At 38.4% G+C, this 27,623-nt stretch overlaps 1 long non-coding RNA gene across 3 annotated transcripts in view; it reads left to right on the plus strand.

The window, feature by feature from the left end:
- Positions 1-27,623, plus strand: part of LOC309649491 — a 600,739-nt gene that overhangs the window by 552,135 nt on the left and 20,981 nt on the right. For all 3 annotated transcript variants that reach the window (XR_014257146.1, XR_014257147.1, XR_014257148.1), the window contains one exon: positions 1-27,623. This exon is cut by the window's right edge and continues 20,981 nt beyond it. This is a non-coding gene — a long non-coding RNA (uncharacterized lncRNA).

Genomic DNA, 27,623 nt, shown 5'->3' on the forward strand with positions numbered 1-27,623 from the left:
GAGATAGTACTCTACAAGCATCCCACACAGGGCCTTTATGGTAAGAACATTTACATTTTAAAATTATTAAGCACCTGCTAATGGCTAGATATGAGGAAGCAAGTTGTTAGGTTGCAAAAATAAATAAAATATGGTCTCTGGCCTCAAGCTCACAGCCCAGCTTTACAACGCCTGTGAAAGTTGATTTAATATTTATAAGATGCTATGGAAAGTAAAGTATTATTATTTTCCATTATTTAGCTACTATAATGATTCCTGTATATAAAGGTCAGATTTCCAATTACACACAATAAATATTGGAAAGGCATAAAATCAGAAGATGATAAAAGACCAAGTTGAGAAAAGCTGAATGTTCTAAGAGCACACATCTCTCTCAGGAAGTGGTATTAGATGGGGGACAAAAAGGCAAGGGACTTTCTCGTTGACTCAAAGCAGTAATACAAATTAATATCTGACCAGTGCTTTAAAGTTTATGCAGTGCAGTCACAATATTTAGACTCACTTTTAAGGTATGACATCTAAATTCTGGTATTGTGGAAAGTAAGAAAAGGTAGAGAAAGAAGAAGAAAATAAATTTGACTGAAGACAACTAAGTATATAGAAGAGGTCAGGCCACCAACAAGTAAGAAATGAAAAGCAGATGCCAAATAAAGGCATCCTTTTTCTTTTCATAAGACAAACAGAATAAGAAAATAAAATAAATCTCCACCAGGTAAGACCAGTGTTCTCCCTTTATCAACCACCAATTGCATCCTTGAGACAAGTCTGAATAATTGAGAATGTGAACATTAGTGAGATTGTGGTTACCACAACCATTGTAATATATCTGAATGTGCATCTCTTCACAACAAGAAAAACAGATTGTTTTTGTTTTTTCGTATTTACTCTATGCCAAAAAGTGTTTTATGACTTTTAAATATAATAGCTCCTTTAATTCTTACAACCTTATGAATTATGACCTTTATCATCTGTATCTTACAAATGATGATACTGGGTCACTAACAGGTTAAATAACCTATTAAAAGTTAAATGACTATTAAATGATATTAATTGTACTTCATTATAGATGATATGTGTACTTTTAAAAAAATTATTCATTTATCTTGCTTTTAAAGAAAATGAACAGCTATTATCTTGCTTTTAAAGAAAATAAACAGCTATTTTCAAGTTTTAAGTTTCACTTATAGGACTACTCAGTGGTCTAGTATATTTTTTTAAACCACTGGGTACTCAGTAATTATTTGATGAAAAATAAATGGCTTTTTCTGTACTGAGATTTCAGAAAGGCCTAAGATGTGAGCTCTGCATTTTTATGAGCTTCTAAAAGTTTCTGCCTTTTCCCACTGATGCCCCAAATTAAATATATCCAGTCAGTCAATCTGACTGAAATTTCCTTCTTCAAATTGAAATACTGTTTTTTAACTACTAACAACTAACTTTGAAGAGGATGCCAACATTTTCAAGTCTTCTACCTGGAAATTCAATGCTACTTTGGGATCTCTTGTCTATTTATTACTACCTATACTATTTCTTCTGCAATACTGGCCTCAGGAAGTAGACACCCTGACCTTAATCTCCCATTTCTGAGACCAACTGGTGATGTAACAGGACCTGATACATGTGCAGGGGTCAGCAAGCATTTCCTGCAAAGAGCCAGTTGGTTTTAGGTTTTGCGTTATGGTGTCTGTGTCAGCCCTACGACTTGGCCTTTGCAGTGAATGTAGCTGTGGACAGTACATAAACAAATGCCATGAGTATATTACAATAAAATTTTATTTACAAAAGCTGGCTGCCTGCAGATGTGGCCTGTGGGTTGTAATTTTCTGACCCCTGAATGCAAGTGCAACAGAGAGAGCTCACCTTCACCTACAATAATAGTAATTGAATTTGGGTTCTATGTCTCTGATCTTTTTTTGGGTAGGCATCTGAGATATCTGAAAGCACACTCATGCACTGACCTGGAGGTTAGTGAGATGTGGACGACCATGTTTATGGGAAACCTATAAAGACTGGACACATTTCAGGAGCAGAACTTGGGATGATGACATTCACTTCCTCTTTTGCTCAGTTTATTACTTCCTTAAGATTCTGAAGGGTTGTGTAATTTTAAGTAATTGGTGGATTTCTCCATATAATTCTGCTTATTGGCCTCTAGGCACTAGCTAAAATTGCTTTAAAAATGTAGATCTAAGAGTCTAGGAAAAGTGAGGATTCAGTTCATTATATCTGTAGAAGCAAATAAAGGGAAAAAAGGCGTCATGTAAAGATGCTGAGATGCTGATACTTGGTGGCAGACAATGATATATTACCGTATTCTGGATCAGTTAATTTCTCTGAATCATCTTTCAACAATTTATATTCTCAGGCTCTAGAGAAAATGGAGGTATACATGTGCTACCTACTGGGTTAAATGGTACTTACTCTTATTTCTTATAATCTGACCTTTATCAAGATTGACGAGGAGGCATTCCCGTTGCTTCAACAAATCTTGGAATGCCAAATCTGTGTTCACTCTCCCAAGTCAAGTCCTCTTGTGATATGCTAGGCTATAATCATCTACCCCCTGGGCTATCATCATGTTGGTTAAAGATCTAATCCTCTTGTGACTAATCTCAGACTTCAGGCACTGTCAAGATATTTTAACATCTAATTTGAGAATGCAGAGAAATTGTTCTGGGAAGAAAAGGCACAACAACTTAGGGTGCTATGAAATCACTATTCCTTTTGAGTTATTTTGCTTCAGAAACTAAGATCAGTCAATCACTCCATCATTAATAAGAAACACATTTTTCAAAGCACCAGACATAATATTAAGCCCTAGTGATAAAGTGTTGAATAGAATAGACATTACTATACTGTCTTAAAACTCGAGGGCCAGTGGGGAAGAAAAAAATATCTTACCTTGCTATGAACATATCTGAACCATGCCCACTGCCTTGTTTGTTTATTGCAGTGGATGATACCGCATGTCAGGAGGCTTCCCTGAGGAAGGATGTTTAATTCAAGACCTGAAAGAGGAGTGGGGATCACCAACCAAGGAAAAGGCAAGAACATTCTAATCAAATTCAATACCACAGGTCAAGTTCTTGAGATCTGAGAGACAGAGATAGGGATGTAGAGATACAGAAGGAAGAGGAGAGGACAGGAGGGAACAGGAGAGGTGTTACGAGAAATGAGAGGTACAGTGAGACTGGAGGAGAAAGTCACATGGATGTTCTCAAAGATAAAAAGATGAGGCTACAGAGATGGGCAGGTGGAGCTCATCCAAGGTCTTGTAGCCACTTATTACAGAGGCTAAAAAAGATGCCACTGAAGAGTTTTGAGCAGGAGAATGACAAACAGAATTGCATTTTGAAGAAATTATTGTGACTGGTATTTAGATAAAGGTGTGGATGAATAAAGACTGAAAGGAAGAAAAACAGCTTAAGGGCTCCACAGTATTTCTGGTAAAATAGGAGAAGTGTTAAGAGAAGCAGATATATACATTTCAGGGTTTTAGCCATAGGTCGTTGCTGGCAAAGCTGGACACTGATAACATTTTCACTCCCCTACTAGAGTGGTTCTCATCCATGGAAGGTTTCTCCTTTCCTACTCCCTTCTAGGGTTAGGGGAACAAGAGGGCAATGTCAGAATTTGGGAGATGAAAGATTTTGATGTTACTCTCACATCACCTCCCAATAAAGAATACCATATATAACAGGACACAGTAAGATGAAAATGCATTCACTAGTAAATGGTATGGAAATAAAGTAGTTTTTCAAGCTTGAGTACATAATGGATCACCTGGGCACCTAAAAAACCTGATGCCTGGGATCTACTCTCAGAGATTCTGATTTAATTGCTTTGGGGACATAGCCTGGAGGACAGGTTTTTTTTCTTTTTTCCCCCCTCCAAATCCTCCAGGGTGATTCTTATGTTCATCCAAAGATCTAGAATTCCTAGAGTGAAGGACAGGTGGAGAACCACTACTCTGTCATCACACTTCTTTCTTCTTTCCTATTTTTTCATGCCCAGTTTCCCCTACCCAACAAGGCTGTGGCCAATTTCTATTCTAAACCAACTTCCAAATGATCTCTTTTTGGCTTTTTCTCCATGTTAAGGCTTGAGTTCTTCCAGCTATATTAGCATTTTTAAATTCTGGTATAAACATGAAGTTTACCTTAAATCATTTTTAAACTGCATAATTCAGTGGCATTTAGTACATTCACAATGCTGTGGATCCATCATCAGTACTGTTGTTAAAGGGCCTTTTGGAGCAAGGCAACAGAAGACAGATTTTGGGAAGAGTAGACCCTCCTTAACATCAAGCCTATGAGCATATGTAGGCTACTTCCTTTAGACTGACCTTGACCTCTTCGAATTTGAAAACAATGACCTGAAGTATGTATGTCTGCTCTGCCATTCTTTTAGCGATGAAGACTACCACAACCATGCTTGTTATAAGTATGAAATATCTTTGCAGCACATGCAGAAATGTACTTAGAAACGTTTACTCTGTATCAAATGAATGACCATGTCTTCCCACATTTAAATTCCACTGTCACAGGTTGGTTTCTCCAGAAGCAGATGCTGAGATGGAGACTGGTGTGAAAGATGTATACTACAAATGAAAACCTGTAAAAGAAAGGAGGCAGGATTGAACAAGGGAGAGATCAAATGTGATTCACTCTTGGCAAAACCTTGTCCAATTCTTGTGGGGAACCCTGGGACAAATATTGAGTGTTGCCCATCATGATTGACTTTCGCTGGGACAAAGTGACTGACTGGGCATTTCCAAGATCTTCCTCCAAGAAGTCTTGCCTTATCCTATGAGAGACTTATTCTTTCTTCTGCTGAGGTACTGTAAGGTTTTGAAGGTGACCAATTGCGAGGCATCTTAATTTTCCTCATGTTATTAATCACAGGCCAACTCATGAGGCAATTCTACTCTTTCATCCTGTGTCCCTGCCAGAGATCATTAATGTGATCTTTTGTGCTGTCTCACAGTTCAGTACAGGTTTCCAAACAAGCAGCTCCAGGCCATCTCAAGTGCATGTGGATTAAGACACAATCAATCACCTTCCCTTGCAAACAGAAGTGCTCAAAAGTTGTTTGTTTGTTTATTAAAAGAATTAAAACATTATATCTCACTCTTCATTATCTGTCTACATACTCAAGCATATCTTTTATCCTAAAGTAATGATACTCTAAGTTCTTCTAAACCTACATAGTGAGCTCCTTCAGGGAAGATACCATGGGTTTTCTGTCTTTGTATCCCTGGTACCTAATAGTGGTAATAATAGTAATAAGTCTATATTTCCAGCCACTGTTTGTATGTATTACCCTTTTTTTAAATTACTTACAACAGTTCCATGAGGTATATAGAATTATTTACAGATTAAATAATTGCAGAGAAAAATACATTTTTGTAAGATTCATAAGTTATAATAAAAACTACAAAAAACTATTGTAGGACAATAGTTAGTTAGGACAAAAAAAAACTATTGGCTCCAAAGTTCACACTTCCTGTTGCTCTTCAATAGTGCTCACTGGATTTTGGATAGTGAGGAGGAAAAGAGGAAGGGAAGGCAGAAAGGAGACAGAGATCAACCGGACAGAGAGAATACACACATCTTGGTAAATATGTCACAATAAAATTTTGAATAAAAACAACAGTTGGATGAATAACTAGGGGCCACTTTTAAAATGATGCAGAATGTGTGTTACAGCAAAAGAAAGAAAGCAAAAGGTACTTTGTAATACCAGAACAGAAGGCAGCCAATTGGAGTTTTGATTTGATTGTATACAAAAAATAAAAAGACAAACAAGGCAGAGATCTGAGAATTGTAATGGAATGGGTCTGGGGTTTGAAATCAGGCAACGGTTTTTTGAACTTGATCTATTCTAGGGAGGCAGTGAAGGCACCTCATAAGGAAGGCAGCACTATGGAAGAGAGAGAATTCAGCATTTGATAAAGCAAATTCTGAAATTTCTTCTACTCATGTTATCATTCACTGCTGAGAACTTTGGTCTTATCTCTTTGAAAACATAAAAGAAGGCTAATTCATTTTAAAAGCAATGGTCTATTTGTCCCTCTGCAGTCCACTCAATGAGTTAATGTATTTAGAAAGCTTTTATCATGGAGACAGCTTGGTTTCTCCCTTCCTCATACTAAGTAAATTTCAGTGAATTAAATGACAAAAAGCCATCTGCTTTCTATAAATAAGCTCCTCTAATACCTGGCAAATCTTAAAAGTCAAGCTGACAATGAATCTCAGCATGATCAATGATCCAGACTGTATAATTCATCTTCTGCTGAGGGATACTGGTCTTGTTGTGGTCAACAGGAAGAGGATGTGTCCATGTTTCTGACTTGGAGGTCAAGGTTTTATAGGAAATTCAATTTTACTCTGATAATCATTGCACATGCTGTTCCAACTGTCAGGATTAAGTATCTTCTGCTACAATTTGAGACAACCTACGCATCCTTAAATAGTCATCTCAAATGCATCTTCCTCATGACAGCTGCTCTAATTCATTTGTAGACAATTTATTATTTTCATCATTATTTTCACAATAATAAACTTATTGGTAGTAATAATTATCATTTAATTATTAAGAAATTAATATGGGCTAGCCATTTACATCCATCGTTTACATTAATTTCTCATGACAACTCTTGGAGATAAATACAAATATCACCTTAATTAACTGTATGAGGAAAATAGGGCAGAGAACAGTTTAAAAGTTCCCCCAAACAGATACTTAATGACGGAACAAAGTGTGGGACCAGAGCAACGTGAAATCAAAAGTATTTGTGTTAATCACTATGCTGTGAACGTGCAAGTACAGCACTTTCCTAATTATAGTATTTATATTTATGTATATATCCATCTACCCCAATAAAATAGAAATGCCTTGAGTGGTGAGACCATGTATCATTCATTTTTGTTTTAGCATCCTTTACAATAATGAGTGGCCTCTAGAAGATATTCAATTAAACTTTTCTAAGACTCTTTTCCAATTTACAGGTGAGAGACTAGTAATAACAGGCACATTACAATTTGTTAAGAGGATTCTATTAATTATCATATTAAGATTTTAAGAGTTGTTCCTGGCATATAAGAAGTTTGTAATAAATAGTAACTACATAAAGGAGGTTGGGACTAAGTCTCAGTAGAAATGTGTGAGGTCTTTCTGTTAAGATGATGACTTCTGGATAGTTAGAAGAAAAGTTTATTTGTGCTACCACTCCTAAGAATATTTGCCTAGAGAACTGATAGAATCTTCTGTTTGGACTAACTTGTACGTCGGGTAGTGGTTCAGTTAAAAAAAAAAAAATCCTCAAAAAGAGGATTCCTAGAAAATTTGTGTTCTACATGACAAAATACACCATAGGTATCATGGGCAAGACAGCAGGAGTCTGGAGCTTTGCTGCCTGTGTCCTGAGAAGTCATGTGTATCTGTTCTTCTCTCCTCCATAGGCTTAAGTTTGTGATTGTGTCTGTGGCTATGACCTGTCCCTTTTGCTTTTCTCTTTAACAATTATTTATTGAGTTTCTACTCCACGCTAGGAACTGTGCCAGGCACTAGATATACTGTGGTAAGAAAGAGGAATAGCCCACCCCTCACGAAGATTACAACCAGCTGTTACCTTTCATGGACTCTCCTTTTTATGTTTTGCTTTGCCTCTGTCCTTAGTAAGGATGTTATATAAAAACTGTATATTCTAGGTGGACTTGGTATAGTAACCATAAATCCAAAACTTTCTGGGCAGAGCTTTGATTTCCTAACATCAACAATTGATCGTATTAATTCTTAAAATGTTTTAGACATTCCAGTGCTCCTCTATCCTTTTACATGTGGAAACACAAATTGTTAGTTTCTGATTTGGTATTTGTAGTCTTTGTTGGGATGGGTCAATTGCAAGGTCTTTACAATGAATGAAACCAGAAGAAGGGGAAGTGGACAGTAGCATTCAGGAGGCCAAAATAGTGTGTGAAGAAAGATACTAGGAGAGCATTTTCAGACATAAAACACAAGGCAAGGAGCTCAACCCTTCTATATGCCCAAGGAAGACACCAGTGCCTCAGTCACTTAGTGCAAAATATTCGACTGATATATTGTTTCTGGTCTTTCATATATAATTCACTTCCATACTCTATGGTAAATTGCCATATATTAAGAATGTTATTCAGAAAAAAAAAAAAAAAAAAAGAGAGAGAGAGAGGGAGAGAGAGAAAGAGACCTGAATTGAGTAGGAGCAGAGAAGACCAAGAATAGAAACTATGGTTCAGACACATAGGGAAAAAAGCCTAAGTTTAATTCCATTTTATTCATAAAACATTATGAATCTAGATCAACAGAATTCATTGAGTTGGATGTCGTGGATTAAGATGGTGGAACAGAAGTCATGGAGTTCACCTCCTCCCACAAATACATCAAAAATACATCTACATGTGGAACAATTCTCACAGAATACCTACTGAACACTGGCAGAATATCTCATACAACCAAAGCTACAAGAAAGATTAACATGTAACTGAGTAGGAAGAAAGAAAAAAGGAATTGGGAAGGGACCTGTGCCCCTGGGAGGTAGCTGTGAAAGAGGAAATGTTCCTTCACCCTGAGAACTGCCTTGATCAGCTGGGAGATCAGCCAGGACAGAACGGTAGCTTCAGAAGCTTGGAGGTGAGTGCAGCAGCCAGCTTGCAGCAGGCAGAACAGAGAGAGAGACCAGGATAGATGGTCCTAGCCACTTCGCTGTACTCCCCAGCCTGAGATGCATGTCTACTGGTATAGGGGGGCTGGGTGCTGAAACTCAGGCTTCAGTGGACAGACGGCTTGGGGAGAGGACTGGGGTTGATTGTGTAGAGACAGCCTGAAGGTGCTGGAGTATGGCCCAGGCCACAATTGGGGGTGTGCATAGGACAGAGCCCCAGTCCACCATAGAAGCCCCACTGTTAACACCTGTGTGATGGAAGAGGTGGGGCCCCACCATAGCAGCCTCATTTTCCCCATGCTCACAGTGGGTGCCAATCTGCCTCTACAGACAAGAGCCAGCTGTTGCCCATACACGGAAGCAGGGCTGAAATCCGAGCAAATCCCCATGGACTGTGCAACTACAGAAGCCAGGCTGAAATCTGAGCCCTGTTCAGTGGCTTTGTGACTTTGGTGGATTTACTCCGCTTTGTGAGCTCAGTGCCTGTGGCACATCTGAGCAGATTACTAGTGCTCCTGTGGCTGGAACAGGTCCAGAGTTAGCAGCTGCAGGCTTTATGGGTGCATGCACCAGGAGGCATGTCCTGAGTCTGGGCTGATTCCATAGCTCCCATGGTAGGTCCAAGTGTGCAAATATGCATGACTATGGTGGGTCCCGGTGCCTGACTTTGGTGTATCTGTGCTAGTGGCTTTGTCAGTACAGCATCTGAGGGACACCCAGGCCCATTGCCTCATCCCCATGGCTGAGGCAGGGCCAAGGACAGTGCCAACAACAGTGTAGTTTGTGAGCCCACACAATGGGTGACAGATGACACCACAGAAAGCACTTCCTGGTGGACAGCATCTGCAGAGGAATAGTCAGTGGCTCCTCTCTCAGTGGGAGAGCTCCAGTCCTGCTTACACCACACCACAGCTCAGAAACAGATCTGGGAAATTCTACTGCAAAAACTGGAGAGCAGACCCTGCCCCCAACAGGGTTGTGACAGCCACAGAACAAAGAGGAAGTGCTACTCAACATCTAGTACAGGCTCTGGTCACCACAACACCAATCACACCCCCTATCAAAGGCATAATAGCCAGCACACACTGAGGAAAAATGTGATCCATACTATAAACAGCCATCACACGAAAAATACGACTCACACAGGCTACATAGGGACATTCCCACATAAAACAGCCCTTCAAGACCACAGTAGATAACAGTTTCTCATAAACTCATAGAGTCAGAGAAATATAAGTAAAATGAAGAAGCAGAGGAACCACTCCCAATTAAAAGACCAACAGAAATCCCCTTAAGGAACAAACAATGAAAGACCTCTCCTGTCTACTAGATCCCAAATTCAAAAGGGAAGTAATAAAAATACTGAAGGAATTAAGAAAGGCTATGGATAGAAATGCAGATCACTGTAACAAGGAACTAGAAATTATAAAGAGGAGCCAATTAAAATTAGAAAATTCATTTGCCAAGATGAAAGCTGAGCTAAAGGCAATAAATAGCAAACTAAATAATACAGAAGAACGAATAAATGATCTGGAAGATAGAAGAATGGAAATCACCTAATCAGAACAGCAGACAGAAAGATGAAAGAAAGTGAAAGCAATATACAAGATCTATGGTATAATATAAAGTGAGCCTATCTACACATAATAGGGATCCCAGAAGAATAAAGAGAAAAGGGGATCAAAAATGTATTTGAAGAAATTATGGCTGAAGACATCCCAAACCTAAAGAAGGAAATAGATATCCAGGTATGGGAATCAGGGAGGGTCCCAAACAAGATGAACCCAAACAGACCTACACCAAGACATACTATAATTAAAATGGCAAAAGTTAAAGAGATGATCATAAAGGTAGCAAGAAAACAAAACAAAAAGCAAAGAGTTAATTACAAGTGAAACCCCAAAGGGCTATCAGCTGATTTCTCCACAGAAACATTGCAGGCCAGAAGGGAGTAGCAAAATAAATTCAAAGTCCTGAAAAGGAAAAACCTGCAACCTAGGATATTCCACCCAGCAAGATTATCATTTAAAATAGAAGGAGAGAGAAAGAATTTCTCAAACAAAAAGTAAAAGAATACAGCAATACTAAACCTATACTAAAAGAAATATTGAAAGGTCTTCTCTAAATAGAAAAGAATCAAGAATCTATAGGAAAATCACAGGTGGAAAACAAACCACTTAAATAAGCCAGTACGTAGATTAAAAAAATTTTTTTTGTGTGAAAGTGATAACTACAATGTACAGAAAAGGCTAAACATGAAGATGTAAAAGAGGACATGAAAATCATAAAGTGTGGGACAGAGGCATAAGAAAATGTAGATTTTTTTTTTAAAGAATGCGTTTGAGACTTTATGACTACCAGTCTAATGCAAGTAGATATAGTAATGGGTTAACATACTTGAAAAACAGGGTAACCACAAATCTAAAAACATACAATGGACTCACACACACAAAAAAAGAGAGAGAACTCAAGCATAATACAAAAGAAAACCATCAAACCACAAAAGGAAAAATAAAAACAAAGAAGAAATACAAAATTAACTGGAAAACAAGGTTTAAAATGTTAATAAATATGTATCTATCAATAGTTACCTTAAATGTCAATGGACTAAGTGCCCCAATCAAAAGACAGAGCTTCAGATTGGCCAAAAAAAACAAGAGCCTACAACATGCTGCCTACAAAAGACCCACTTATGGGCAAAGGACACACATAGATTGAAAGTGAGGGGATAGAAAAAGATATTCCATGCAAATGGAAATGACAAGAAAGTGGGGGTAGCAATACTCATCAGACAAAATAGACTTTAAAACAAAAGCCATAAAGAAAAAGGACGGTGTATAATGACACAAGGATCAATACAAGAAGAGGATATTACACTTGTTAACATATATGCACCCAATATAAGAGCACCAAAATACATAAAATACGAACAGACATAGGGGAGAAGTTGACAGGAATAAAGTAATAGTAGGAGACTTCAACACCCCACTTACATCAATGGACAAATCTTTCAGACAGAAAAGAATAAGGCAACAGAGATCCTAAATGACACAACAGTTGGACTTAAATTGATATTTTCAGGACATTGCATCCAAACAAAAAAATATATGCGCATTCTTTTCAAGTGCACATGGAACATTCTCTAGGATAGACCATATACTAAGACAAAAAACAAGCCTCAACCAATTTAAGAGGATAGACATTATTTCAAGCATCTTTTCTGACCACAATGGCATGAAACTCAAAATCAACCACAGAAAGAGAAACAAGAAAAAATGATTACATGGAGACTAAAAATCATACTACTAAAACAAACAAACAATAAACAACAAAAAAATGGTAAACAATGTAATCAAAGAGGAAATTAAAAGATACCTTGAGACAAATAACAATGAAAACACAACCATACAAAATCTATGGAATACAGCAAAAACAGTCCTAAGAGGAGAGTTCATAGTTATACAGCCCTGCCTCAAAAAACAAGAAAAATCTCAAATAAACAAGTTAACCTAGCACTTAAAAGAATTAGAAAAAGAACAACAAATAAAACCTAAAGTCAGCAGAAGGAAGGAAATAATAAAGATCAGATGGGAAATAAAATAGAGATTTTTAAAAATACAAAAGAAAATAAATAAAACCAAGAGCTGGTTCTTTGAAAGGGTAAACAAAACTGAGAAACCTCTGGCCAGGTTCACCAAGAAGTAAAGAGAGAGGACCCAAATAAACAAAACAAGAAATCAAAGAGGAGAAATAACAGCCAATACCACAGAAATACAAAAAGAAAAGAAAAACATGAGAGAATACTATGAAAAATTATATGCCAGCAAATTGGAAACCTAGAGGAAATAGACAAGTTTCTGGAAACATACAGCCCACTGAAACTGAATCTAAAAGAAATAGATAATTTGAACAGACTGATCGCTAGAAGTGAAATATAATCTGTAAACAAACAAAAAAACTCCCTGCAAACAGAAGTCCAGGATTGGATGGCTTCACTGGGGAATTCTAACCAACATACAAAGAAGAAAGTATCCTTCTCAAAGTCTTCCAAAAGATCAAAGAGGAGGGAACACTGCCAAAGACATTCTGTGAAGCCACCCTCACACTGATACCAAAACCAGACAAAGATACCACCAAAAAAGAAAATTACAGGCCAATATCCCTGATGAATATAGATGCAAAAATTCTCAACAAAATATTAGCAAACCAAATCCAACAACACATAAAAAAGATCATACACCACGACCAAGTGGGATTCATCCCAAGTTCAGAAGGATGGTTCAACATATGCAAATCAATATGATACACCACATCAACAAAAGACAAAAACCACATGATCATTTCAATAGATGCAGAAAAAGCATTTGATAAAAGTTAACATCCATTCATAATAAAAACACTTACCAAAGTGGGTATAGAGGGAACATATCTCAATATAATAAAAGCCATTTATATCAAACCCACGACCAACTTAATACTTAATGGTGAAAAGCTGAAAGCCTTTCTGCTGAAATCTGGAACAAAACAAGGACACCACTCTCACCACTTATTTTCATTATACTACTGGAAGTCCTAGCCACAGCAGGCAAACAAGAAAAAGAAGTAAAACGTACCCAAACTGGAAGAGAAGAGGTAAAATTGTCATTATATGCAGATGACATGATACTATATATAGAAAATCCTAATGACTCCACACAAAAACTACTAGAACTGATAAAAGATTTCAATAAGGTAGCAGGATACAAATAAACATACAGAAATCTGTTGTATTTCCTTACACTACAATTAAATATCAGAAAGAAAAAGTAAAGAAAAAAAAGTCTTTTAAAATCGCATTAAAAAAAAAAAAAAAACTATTTAGGACTAAATATGACCAAGGAGGTGAAAGGCTTGTATGATGAGAACTATAAAACAGTGATAAAGGAAACTGAAGATGATTCAAAGAAATGGAAAGATATCCCATGCTTTTGGACTGGAAGAATTAATATTGTTAAAACAGCAATACTACCCAAGGAATTTACATATTTAATGCAGCCTTATCAAGTTATCCATGACCTTTTTCACAGAACTAGAACAAATAATCCTAAAATTTATATGGAACCATAAAAGACCTAGAATAGCCAAAGCAACCCTGAGGAAAAAGAACAAAGGTGAAGGCACAACCCTCCCCGACTTCAGACAATACTGCAAACTGCAGTAATCAATAGTGTGGTATTGGCACAAAAACAGACATATGGATCAATGAAACTGAATAGAGAGCCCAGAAATAAAGGCATACGCCTACAGTCAATTAATCTTCAGCAAAGGAGGCAAGAATATACAATGGAGAAAAGACAGTCACTTCAACAAGTGATGTTGGGAAAGCTGGACAGCCGCATGTTAAGCAATGAAGTTATAACACTCCCTCACACCACACACACATAAAACAAAAACAAAAACAAACAAAAAAACCCCTCAAAATGGCTTAAACTTAAATAAGACATGACACCGCAAAACTACTAGAAGAGGACATAGGCAAAACATTCTGACATAAATCATAGTAATGTTTTCTTAGGTCAGTCAACCAAGGCAATAGAAATAAAAGCAAAAATAAACAGATGGAACCTAATCAAACTTAAAAGCTTTTGCACAGCAAAGGAAACCATAAACAAGCTGAAAAGACAACCCACAGAATGGGAGAAAATATTTGCAAGTGAAACGACTGACAAGGGATTAATTTCCAAAATATACAAACAGCTCATGCAGCTCAATATCAAAAACCAAACAACTCAATCAAAAAATGTGTGGAAGATCTAAATAGATATTCCTCCAGAGAAGACATACAAATGGCCAATAGGCACATGAAAGATGCTCAACATTGCTAATTATTAGAGAAATACCAATCAAAACTACAAGGTATCACCTCCCATCTGTAAAAATGGCCATCATTAAAAAGTCTACAAATAACAAATGCTGGAGAAGGTTTAGAGAAAAGGGAGCCCTCCTACACTGTTGGTTGGAATGTAAACTGGTGTAACCACCATGGAAAATAGTATGGAGGTCCCTTAAGAAACTGCAAATAGAGTTGCCATATGATCCAGCAATCGTACTCCTGGGTGTATATCCAGAGAAGACTCTAATTCAAAACGATACATGTACCTCAATATTTATAGCAGCAATATTTACATAAACCAAGATATGGAAGCATCCTACATGTCCATGGACAGATGAATGGGTAAAGATGGGGGAACGGATCAAGATGGTGGAGTAGGACGTGGAGCTAACCTTTTCCCACAAATACATCAAAAATTCATGGAAACACAAAAGACCCCAAATAGCCAAAGCAATCTTAAGAAAGAAAAACAGAGAGGGAGGAATCAGGCTCCCTGACTTCAGACTATACTACAAAGCTACAGTAATCAAGACAGTATGGTACTATCACAAAAACAGAAATATAGATCAGTGGATCAATGGAACAGGATAGAAAGCCCAGAGATAAACCCACACATCTATGGTCTCCTAATCTATGACAAAGGATTCAAGACTATACAATGGAGGAAAGGCAATCTCTTCAGTAAGTGGTGCTGGGAAAACTGGGTGGCTACATGTAAAAGCTAACACTCCCTAACACCATATACAAAAATACTCAAAATGGATTAAAGACCTAAATGTAAGACTGGACACTATAAAACTCTTAGAGGAAAACATAGGAAGAACACTCTTTGACATAAATCACAGCAAGATCTTTCTTGACCCACCTCCTAGAGTAATGAAAATAAAAACAAAAATAAACAAATGGGACCTAATGAAACTTAAGAGATGTTGCACAGCAAAGGAAACCATAAACAAAATGGAAAGACAACCTCAGAATGGGAGAAAATATTTGGAAACGAAGCACCGACAAGGGATTAATCTCCAAAATATACAAACAGCTCATATAACTCAATAGCAAAAAAACCAAACAACCCAATCAAAAAATGGGCAGAAAACCTAGACAGACATTTCTCCAAAGAAGACATACAGATGGCCATGAGGCATATGAAAAGATGCTCAACATCACTAATTATTAGAGAAATGCAAATCAAAACTACAATGAAGTATCACCTCACACCAGTCAGAATGGCCATCATCAAAAAATCTACAAACAATAAATGCTGGAGATGGTGTGGAGAAAAGGGAACCCTTTTGCACTGTTGGTGGGAATGTAAATTGATACAGCCACTGTGGAGAACAGTATGGCGGTTCCTTAAAAAACTAAAAATAGAACTACCGTATGACCCAGAAATCCCACTACTGGGCATATACCCTGAGAAAACCATAATTCAAAAAGACACATACACCGCAATGTTCATTACAGCACTATTTACAACAGCCAGGACATGGAAGCAGCCTAAATGTCCATCAACAGATGAATGGATCAAGAAGATGTGGTACATATATACAATGGAATATTAGCCATAAAATGGAACGAATTTGGGTCATTTGTAGAGATGTGGATGGACCTAGTGACTGTCATACAGAGTGAAGTAAGTCAGAAAAATTAAAACAAATATCATATGTTAACACATATATGAGGAACCTAGAAAAATGGTACAGATGAACCTATTTGCAAAGCAGAAATAGAGACACAGGTGTAAAGAACAAACGTATGGACACCAAGGTGGGGGGAAAGGGGAATGGAATGAATTGGGAGATTGGGATTGACATATATACACTACTATGTATAAAATAGGTAGCTAATGAGAACCTGCTGTATAGCACAGGGAACTCTACTCAAGGCTCTGTGGTGACCTAAATTGGAAGGAAATCCAAAAAGGAGGGGATATATGTATACATATAGCTGATTCACTTCATTGTACAGCAGAAACTAACACAACATTGTAAAGCAACTATACCCCAAAAAAAAAAAAAAAATCAATATGTGAAACAATTCTCACAGAATATCTACTGAACACTGGCAGAAGACCTCAGACTTCCAGAAGGGCAAGAAAATCGCTATGTAACTGGGTAGGATAAAAGAAAAAAAAAAAGAGAGAGAAAAAGGAATTGGGACTGGTCCAGCACCCCTGGGAGGGAGCTGTGAAAGCGGAAACATTTCCAAACTCTGGGAAGTCCCATCATTGATGGAGAGATCAGCCAGGACAGACTGGGAGATTCGGAGCCTCAGAGGAGAGTGCAGCAACCAGTTTATGGAGGGCAAAGCAGAGAGAGACCTGCACAGATGGTCGGTGCCACTCAGTGCTCCCCAGCCTGAGACACTCCTCCACTGGGGCAGGCGGGTGCTGGGTGCTGAGCCTTGGGCTTTGGAGGTCAGACCCAGGGAGAGGATGGGTTGGCTGTGTGGAGACAGTCGAGGGGGCTAGGGTGTGGTGCCCCACAACCAAGGGAGTCTGGGAAGAAGCCAGGGCCCGCCAGAGAGGCAAGGTGCATTTGGGGGGCCCACGAGGAGAGGGGTGGGACCACCACAGGAGCTTCTTTCTCCAGGCACGTGCTCGCAGGTGGCAGGGCACCACCTACAAGAGCTCCAGGGGCAGGCATGACCTGCCGCTGCCATCTCAGACTCCAAAGGTGGGTGCGGACTGCTGCCGCTGTGGAGGGTCCCACGACTGGGCACCAACCACTGTCCCCACCTCCTTGGGAGTATGTGCGGGCCACACACCTGCACACCCCCATTAAGGGGATAGCAGCCCGCACACACTGAGGAAAGAGACAGCAAACATCAAAATCAAAACAGCCCCACACCAAAAAAATATTAAATCCACACAAGCTATGCATGGATGCTCCTGCATATAAACAGACTTCCAAGACTACAGTAGATAATTGTTTCTCCTAAACTCACTGAGTAAGAGAAATATAAGCAAAATGAAAAAGCAGAGGATTCCCCTGAAGGAACAAACAAAGACACAGACCTCTTCAGTCTAATAGAAACAGAGTTCAAAAAGGAGGTAATGAAAATACTGAAGGAATTCAGAAAGTATTTTGACAGAAATGCAGATTACTGTAATAAGGAACCAGAAACTATAAGGAGGAGACAAGAAATATTAGAAAATTCATTTACTCAGATGAAAGCTGAGTTAAAGGCAATGAATAGCAGAATGAATAATACAGAATGAATAATACAGAAGAAAGAATAAGTGACCTGGAATATAGAATAATGGAAATTACCCCTGTCAAAACAGCAGACAGAAAACCAAATAAAAAAAAAAATGAAGGCAATATAAGAGACCTATGGGATAATATAAAGCATGCCAACCTACACATAATAGGGATTCCAGAAGGAGAAGAAAAAGAAAAGAGGATTGAAAATGTATTTGAAGAAGATATGGCTGAAAACGTCCCAAACCTAGAGAAGGAAAAAGATATCCAGTTACAGGAAGCACAGCGGGTCCCAAACAAACCTACATCAAGACATATTATAACAAAAATGGCAAAAGTTAAAGAGGATTCTAAAGGCAGCAAGGGAAAAACAAAGAGTTATTTACAAGGGAACCCCCCATAAGGCTATCAACTGATTTCTCTACAGAAATGCTGCAGGCCAGAAGGGAGTGGCAAAATATATTCAAAATCTTGAAAGGGAAAATCTGTAACCTAGAATATTACACCCAGCAAGATTATCATTTAGAATAGGAAGAGAAATAAAGAATTTCTCAGACAAGCAAAAACTAAAAGAATACAGCAATACTAAACCTACCCTAAAAGAAATATTGAAAGGTCTTCTCTAAATAGAAAAGAATCAAGAATATACAAGAAGGAGGAAATCACAATTGGACAGTAAATCACTTAAAACAGCCAGTATACAGATCAAAAAGAAAAAAAAAAATCCTATTCATGAAAGCAATGATAAACACAAGGAAGAGCAAAGGGATAAACATGAAGATGTAAAAAAGCACATCAAAGTTTTAAAATGTGGGGAAGGAGAGTAAGAAAATATAGATTTTTTTTTTTTTTTTTTAAAGAATGTGTTTGAGCCTATATGACTATCAGCCTAAAACAAGCAGATATAGGAAGGGATACTTTAAAAAGATGCATACATACATATATGTACATATACATACTTAAAAAATAGGTCAACCACAAATCAAAAACATACAATAAATTCACAAAAAAAGGAGAGAACACAAGCATAAAATAAAATCATCAAACCACAAAAAGAAAAAGGAACAAAGACAATACATACTATCAACCAGAAAACAAGGTTTAAAACGGTAATAAATACATATGTATCAATAATTACCTTAAATGTCAATGGACTGAATGCTCCACTCAAAAGAGAGAGTGGAAAACTGGATAAAAAAACAAGAGCCTACAATATACTGCCTACAAGAGACCAACCTTAGGGCAGAGGACACACATAGATTGAAAGTAGGAGATGGAAAAAGTATTTCATGCAAACGGAAATGACAAGAAAGCAGGAGTTGCAATGCTCACTCATATCAGACAAAATAGACTTTAAAACAAAGGCCATAAAGAAATATAAAGAAGGACACTATATAATGGTAAAAGGATCAATACAAGAAGATGATTTTACACTCATCAGTGTATATGCACTTAATACAGGAGCACCCAAATACATAAACTACTAACAGACATAAAGGGAGAAATTGATGGGAATAAATTAATAACAGTAGGTGACTTTAATACCCCACTCACATCAATGGACAGATCTTCTAGACAGAAAATCAATAAGACAACAGAGAACCTAAATGATATAATAGAACAGGTAGACTTAATTGATATTTTCAGGACATTACATCAAAAAAAACCAGAATGCACATTCTTTTCAAGTGCACATGGAACATTCTCTAAGATTAACCACATACTAGGGCACAAAAGTAACCTTGACAAATTTAAGAGTATAGAAATTATTTCAAACATCTCCTCTGACCACAATGGCATGAAACTAAGAAATCAACCACAGGAAGAGAAGTGAGAAAAAAAATGATTACATGGAGACTAAACAACATGCTACTAAAAAACAAATGAGTCAATGAGGATTCAAAAAGGAACTTAAATACCTTGACAAACGACAATGAAAGCACTATGGGATGCAGCAAAAGCAGCTGTTAGAGAGAAGTTCATAGAGATACAGTCATTCCTCAAAAAAAAATAAGAAAAATCTCAAATGAACAACCTAACACTCCATCTAAAAGAATTAGAAAAAGAATAAAAAGCAAAGCCTAAAGGCAGCAGAAGGAAGGAAATAATAAAGATCAGGGAGGAAATAAATAAAATAGAGATTAAAAAATGAATAGAAAAAAATCAATAAAACCAAGTGCTGGTTCTTTGAAAGGGAAAACAAAATTGAGAAACCTCTGGCCAGGCTCATCAAGAAGAAAAGAGAACCCAAATAAACAAAATAAGAAATCAAAGAGGAGAAATCTCAAGCAATACAGCAGAAATACAAAAAATCGTGAGTACACTATGAACAATTATATGTCAACAAATTTGACAACCTAGAAGAAATGGACAACTTTCTAGAAACATACAGCCCACCAAAACTGAACCAAGAAATAGATGATTTGAACAGACCAATCAGTAGAAGTGAAATACAATCTGTAATTTAAACAAAACAAAAAAACTCCCTACAAACAAAAGTCCAGGATCAGATGGCTTCACTGGGGAATTCTAACCAACATACAAAGGAGAACTTATACCAATCCTTCTCAAACTCTTCCAAAAGACTGAAGAGGAGGGAACACTCCCAAAGACATTCTAAGAAGCCACCATCACACTAATACCAAAACCAGACAAAGATACCACCAAAAAAGAAAATTACAGGATGAAAATTACAGGATGAAAAGAAAATTCATCCCTGATGAATATAGATGCAAAAATTCTCAACAAAATATTAGCAAACCAAATCCAACAACACATAAAAAGATCATACACCACGACCAAGTGGGATTCATCCCAAGTTCACAAAGATGGTTCAACATCCTCAAATCAATATGATACACCACGTTAACAAAAGAAAGTCAAAAACCACATGATCATCTCAATAGATGCAGAAAAAGCATTTGACAAAATTCAACATCCATTCACAATAAAAACTCTTACCAAAGTGGGTATAGAGGGAACATATCTCAACATAATAAAAACCATTTATAACAGCGGTCCCCAACCTTTTTGGCACCAGGGATCAGTTTCATGGAAGACGACTTTTCCACGGACCAGAGCGGGTGGAATGGGGCTGGGGGGTGATGTTTCAGTTGGTAATGTGAGCAATGGGGAGTGACAGATGAAGCTTCACTCACTCACCCGCCACTTACCTCCTGCTGTGCAGCCCGGTTCCTAACAGGCCATGGACTGGTACCAGTCCGGACACCCCTGATTTATGACAAACCCACAGCCAACATAATACTCAACAGTGAAAAGCTGAAAGCCTTCCCACTAAAATCTGGAACAAGACAAGGATGCCCACTCTCACCACTTCTATTCAACATAGTATTGGAAGTCCTAGCCATAGCAATCAGATCAGAAAAAGAAATATAAGGTATCCAGATTGGAAGGGAAGAGGTAAAATTGTCACTATATGCAGATGACATGATACTATATATAGAAAACTCTAAGGACTCCACACACAAACTACTAGATCTAATAAGTGAATTCAGCAAAGTAGCAGGATACAAGATTAACATTCAGAAATCAGTTGCATTTCTTTACAGGAACAATGAAATATCAGAAAGGGAATATTAAGAAATACCTTTTAAAATCACACCAGGCAGACGAGATAGCAGAGGTGTAGGAGGACGTGGAGTTCATATCTCCCCACAAATGCATCAAGAATACATCTCCAAATGGAACAATTCTCACAGAGCACCAGCTGAACACTAGCAGAGGACCTTGGACACCTAAAAGGACAAGAAAGATCCCCCGCATAACTGGGTAGGACAAAAGAAAGAAAAATATAAAAGGAAGAGGAGAGGAAGCTGGATGGGATCTGTGCCCCTGGGGGGTGGACCTGAAGGAAAGGAGAGGTTCCCGCATCAGGGGAAGCCCACTCACCAGCAGGGAGATCAGTTGGGCCAGAAGGGGAGCTTCAGGGTCTATCAGAGGAGAGCACAGCAACCAGTCTGTGGCAGAAAGGACAGAGTGAGACCTACACAGGTGGTCCATGCCACAGCCCTGCGTACACCAGACTGAGACATGTGTCTGTCAGTGTGGACAAGGGCTTGGTGCTGGAATGTGGGTTTGGAGAACAAACCTAGGGAGAAGACTACTGTTGGCTGTAAGGAGACATCCTGAGGGGACGGGAGTGAGGAAATCTGCAACCGGGAATGCTTGTGGAAGAAATGCAGACCACCATACAAGCAAAGCGCCATTGTTGACTGACATGCAAGGGGGAAGGACTGCCACTGCAGCCTCTCTCCCTATGCACTGGTCCCTGCCTTCCCAGGCACGAGGAAGGACCCCCACTGGGGCTGGCTCGCTCATGCCCATGGCTGCCGGCTACCCCACACACCCCATCCCCCTCAGGGCTCCAGCGAACCCAGCTGCTGCTGCCTCTGCACCCTCTCCTCACCAGGGTGGGCTCATGTGCTCTGGGGCAACCTCAGGAGCAGACCCCTGTGGGTGGCCCACATGCAGAGGTGGGGTTGAAACCACAGCTGAGCCCCATGAGCTGTGCAACTAAGGAAGAAAAGCTGAAATCTCTCCTCACAGCTGGCAAACTGCAAATTGACAGTCCCATGACCGGCTTTGTAAACTCAGCACCTAGAGAACATCTGACCCGACAATGAGTGCTCCTGCAGCCAAGACAGGTCTAGATTTAGTAGCTGTAGACTTTGTGGGCACATACACGTGGGGGAAGGGTGAGGCCAGAGTCTGAGCTCCCCCCATAGCACCCAAAGTGGGTCCATATCCATGTTTACTGCAATCCTGGGACCTGACTTAAGTAGATCTATGCTGGAGGCCTCGTGAAAACAATGTCTGAGAGACACCAGGGCCAACTGAAATGGTTGAAAGGTGACACAACAGAGCACACCCACAGGTGAACAGCTCCAGAGGAGGAATACTCAGTGGCTTCCATCCCAGTGGGAGTGCTCCAATCCCACCTACCTCACAACACAGATCAGAAACACAGCTAAGAAACAGATCTGGTGGCCTTTACTCCAACAATTAGGCAGCAGACCCCACCTCTGACAGGGCAGTGACAACCACAGAGCAAAAGTGTGGCCCTGCTCAATACCCAGTGCATGATCTGGTCACCACATCAGTCACACCTCCTATAGAGGGGATAATGGCCAGCATACACTGAGGAAAGAGGTGGCACACATCTATACTAAAAACAACCCTCACACCAAAAAATATCAATATTAAACCCACACGAGCTGTACAAGCATGTTTCCACATAAAATAGCCCTCCAAGACAGTCTGAGAGTCTGGCATCAGGTGGAAGAACTCCCAGAGCATTGAGCCTTGTAGGTTAGCAGGGCTTGAGTGCAGGAGCTCCACAGGGCTGGGAGAAACAGAGACTCCACTCTTGGAGGGTGCACACAAGTTTTCACATACACTGGGACCCAGCACAAAGTAGTACCTTCATAGTATCTTGGGCTACACCTACCTAGGGACTCTGGAGGGTATCCTGAGGAGACGAAGGTCGACAGTAGCTCATGTGAGGGGAAGGACACTGGAAACAGAAGCCCCAGGGACTATTGATGGGAGTATGCTCTCTGATGTCCATGTTTCAGCACGAAGGCCTGGCCCCACACAACAGCCTGAGGCTCCAGTGCTGGAAAGCCTTAGGCCAAACAACCACCAAGATATGAACACAGCCCCACCCATCAGAAGACAGGTTGCCTAAAGTCATACTGAGCTCACAGCCACCTCAAAACACACCCCTTGACACAGCTGTGCCCATCAGAGGAAGAAGACCCAGCTCCACCCACCAGAGGACAGGCATCAGTCCCTCTCAGCAGGAAGCCTGCACAGCCCCTGGAACAACCTCACCCAACAGGGGGCAGACACAAGAAGCACAAAAATTATGAACATGCAGCCTGTGGAAAGGAGACCGCAAACACAAAGTCAGACAAAATGAGACACCATAGAAATATGCTGCAAACAAAGGAATAAGATAAAAACCCACAAGAACAACTAAATGAAGAGGAGATAGGCAATCTACCTGAAAAAGAAATCAGAGTAATGATATTAAAGATGATCCAAAAATCTCGGGAAAATAATGGAGGCACAGATCGAGAAGATACAAGAAATGTTTAACAAGGAGCTAGAAGATTTAAAAAACAACATACAACATAGATGAACAATACAATAACTGCGATGAAAAATACACTAGAAGGAAATAGTAGCAGAATAACTGAGGCAGAAGAACAAATAAGTGAGCTGGAAGACAAAGTGGTGGAAATCACTGTCACAGAAAAGGATAAAGAAAAAAAAAAGAATGAAAAGAAATGAGGACAGTTTCAGAGACCTCTGGGACAATATTAAACACATTAACATTTGCATTATAGGGGTCCCAGAAGAAGAGAAAGAGAAAGGGCCTAAGAAAATATCTGAAGATATTATAGCTGAAAACTTCCCTAACATGAGAAAGGAAGCAGTCATCCCAGTCATCCCATACAGGATGAAGCCAAGGAGGAACACACCAAGACACATATTAATCAAACTGACAAAAACTAAAGACAAAGAAAAAATATTAAAAGCAGCAAGGGAAAAGCAACAACTAATATACAGGGGAATCCCCATAAGGTTAACAGCTGATCTTTCAGCAGAAACTCTGCAAGCCAGAAGGGAGTGGCATGATATATTTAAAGTGATGAAAGGGAAGAACCTACAACCAAGAATATTCTACCCAGCAAGGCTCTCATTCAGATTCAACAGAGAAATAAAATCTTTGCAGACAAGCAAAAGCTAAGAGAATTCAGCACCACCAAACCAGCTTTACAACAAATGCTAAAGGATTTTCTCTAGGAGGGAAAGAGACCAGCAACTTAAAACAACCTTGTACATATATAAACTGCTATATCAAAACCTCATGGGAACAGCAAACCGAAAAATTACAATAGATACACACACACAAAAGAAAAAGCAACCCCAAAACAACATTAAGATTGTCATCAAACCACCAGAGAAGAGAACAAAAGAGGCAGGGAAGAAAGAAGACCTACAAAAATAAACCCCCAAAAATTAAGAAAATGGCAATAGGAATACACATATCAATAATTTCCTTAAATGTAAATGAATTAAATGTGCCAACCAAAAGACAGAGACTGGCTGAACAGATACAAAAACAAGACGGATATATATGCTGTCTACAAGAGACCTACTTCAGACCTAGGGACACAAACAGACTGAAAGTGAGGGGGTGGAAAAAGTATTCCATGCAAATGGAAATCAAAAGAAAGCTGGAGTAGCAATTCTCATATCAGAAAAAATAGACTTTAAAATAAAGGCTGTTACAAGAGACAAAGAAGGACACACCTAATGATCAAAGGATCAATCCAAGAAGATGATATAACAATTGTAAATATATATGTACCCAACATAGGAGCACCTCAATAAATAGGGCAAATACTAACAGCCATAATGGGAAATCTCCAGTAACACAATAATAGTGGGGGACTTTAACACCCTACTTACACCAATGGACAGATCATCCAGACAGAAAATTAATAAAGAAACACAAGCCTTAAATAACACATTAGACCAGAAAGACTTAATTGATATCTATAGGACATTCCATCCAAAAGCAGCAGAATATACTTTCTTCTCAAGTGCACATGGACATTCTCCAGGATAGATCACATCCTGGGCCACAAATCAAGCCTCAGTAAACGTAAGACAACTGAACTCATATCAAGCATCTTTTCCAACCACAACACTATGAGATTAGAAATCAATTATAGGAAAAAAAGTGTAAAAAAACACAAACAATATGTTACTAAATGCTAAACAATATGTTACTAAACAAGCAATGGATCACTGAAGAAATCAAAGAGGAAATTTAAAAATACCTAGAGACAAATGACAATGAAAATACGACAATCCAAAACCTATGGGATGCAGCAAAAGCAGTTCTAAGAGGAAAGTTTATAGCAACACAATCTTAGTTCAGGAAACAAGAAAAATCTGAAATAAACAACCTAATCTTACACCTAAAGAAACTAGAGAAAGAAGAACAAACAAAACTTATAGTGGAAGGAAAGAAATCAAAAAAATCAGGGCAGAAATAAATGAAATAGAGACGAAGAAAATAGCAAAGATCAATGAAACTAAAAGCTGGTTCTTTGAAAAGATAAACAAAATTGCTAAATCTATAGCCAGACTCATCAAGAAATAAAAGGGAGAGGACTCAAATCAATAAAATTAGAAATGAAAAACGAGAAGTTAAACTGACACCACAGAAATATAAAGGATCATAAGAGACTACTACAAGCAACTATACTCCAATAAAATGCACAACGTAGAAGAAATGGACAAATTCTTAGAAAGGCACCACCTTCCAAGACTGACCTATGAAGAAATAGAAAATATGAACAGACCAATCACAAGTATTGACAAGGATATCCACTCTCTCCACTTTTATTCAACATACTTTTGGAAGTCCTAGCCACGGCAGTCAGAGAAGAAATAAAAGGAATCCAAATTGGAAAAGAAGAAGTAAAACTGTCACTGTTTGCAGATGACATGATACTATACATAGAAAACCCTAAAGATGCTACCAGAAAACTACTAGAGCTCATCAATGAATTTGGTAAAGTTGCAGGATACAAAATTAATACACAGAAATCTCTCTGCATTCCTATACACTAACAACAAAAGATCAGAAAGAGAAATTAAGGAAACAATCCCATTTACCACTGCATCAAAAAGAATATAATACCTAGGAATAAACCTACCTAAGGAGGCAAAAGACCTGTACTCAGAAAACTGTAAGATACTGATAAAAGAAATAAAAATGACAAAAAATAGATGGAAAATATACCATGTTCTTGGATTGAAAGAATCAATATTGTGAAAATGACTGTACTACCCAAAGCAATCTATGGATTCAGTGCAATTCCTATCAAATTACCAATGGCATTTTTCACAGAACTAGAACAAAAAATTTTACAATTTGTATGGAAACACAAAAGACCCCAAATAGCAAAAGCAATCTTGAAAAAGAAAAATGGAGCTGGAGGAATCAGGTTCCCTGACTTCAGACTATACTACAAAGCTACAGTAATAAAAACAGTATGGTACTGGCACAAAAACAGAAATATAGATGAATGGAACAGGATAGAAAGACCAGAGAGAAACCCACGCACTTAAGGTTACCTTATCTTTGACAAAGGAGGCAAAGATATACAATGGAGAAAACACAATCTCTTCAGTAAGTGGTTCTGTGAAAACTGGACAGCTACATGTAAAAGAATGAAATTAAAACATTCTCTAACACCATACACAAAAATAAACTTTTAATGGACTAAAGACCTAAATATAAGACCAGATACTATAAAACCCTTAGAGGAAAACATAGGAAGAACAGTCTTCGACATACATCGCAGCAATATCTTTTTCAATCTGTTTCCTAGAGTAATGGAAATAAAAACAAAAACAAATGGGACCTAATTAAACTCAGAAGCTTTTGCACAGCAAAGGAAACCATAAAGAAAACAAAAAGACAACCCACAGAATGGGAGAAAATGTTTGCAAACGATGCGACCGACAAAGGATTAATTTCCAAAATCTACAAACAGCTCATGCAACTCAATATCAAAACAAACAAACAACCCAATCCAAAAATGGGCAGAAGACCTAAATAGACATTTCTCCAAAGAAGACATAACAGGTGACCAACAGGCACAAGCAAAGATGATTAACATCACTAATTATTAGAGAAATGCAAATCAAAACCAAAATGAAATATCACCTCACACCAGTTGGAATTGCCATCCTCCACAAGTCTTCAAACAATAAATGCTGGAAAGGGTGTGGAGAAAAG

Source organism: Balaenoptera physalus, assembly GCF_965194825.1.
Source record: "Balaenoptera physalus genome assembly, chromosome: 19".
Lineage (NCBI taxonomy): Eukaryota > Metazoa > Chordata > Mammalia > Artiodactyla > Balaenopteridae > Balaenoptera > Balaenoptera physalus.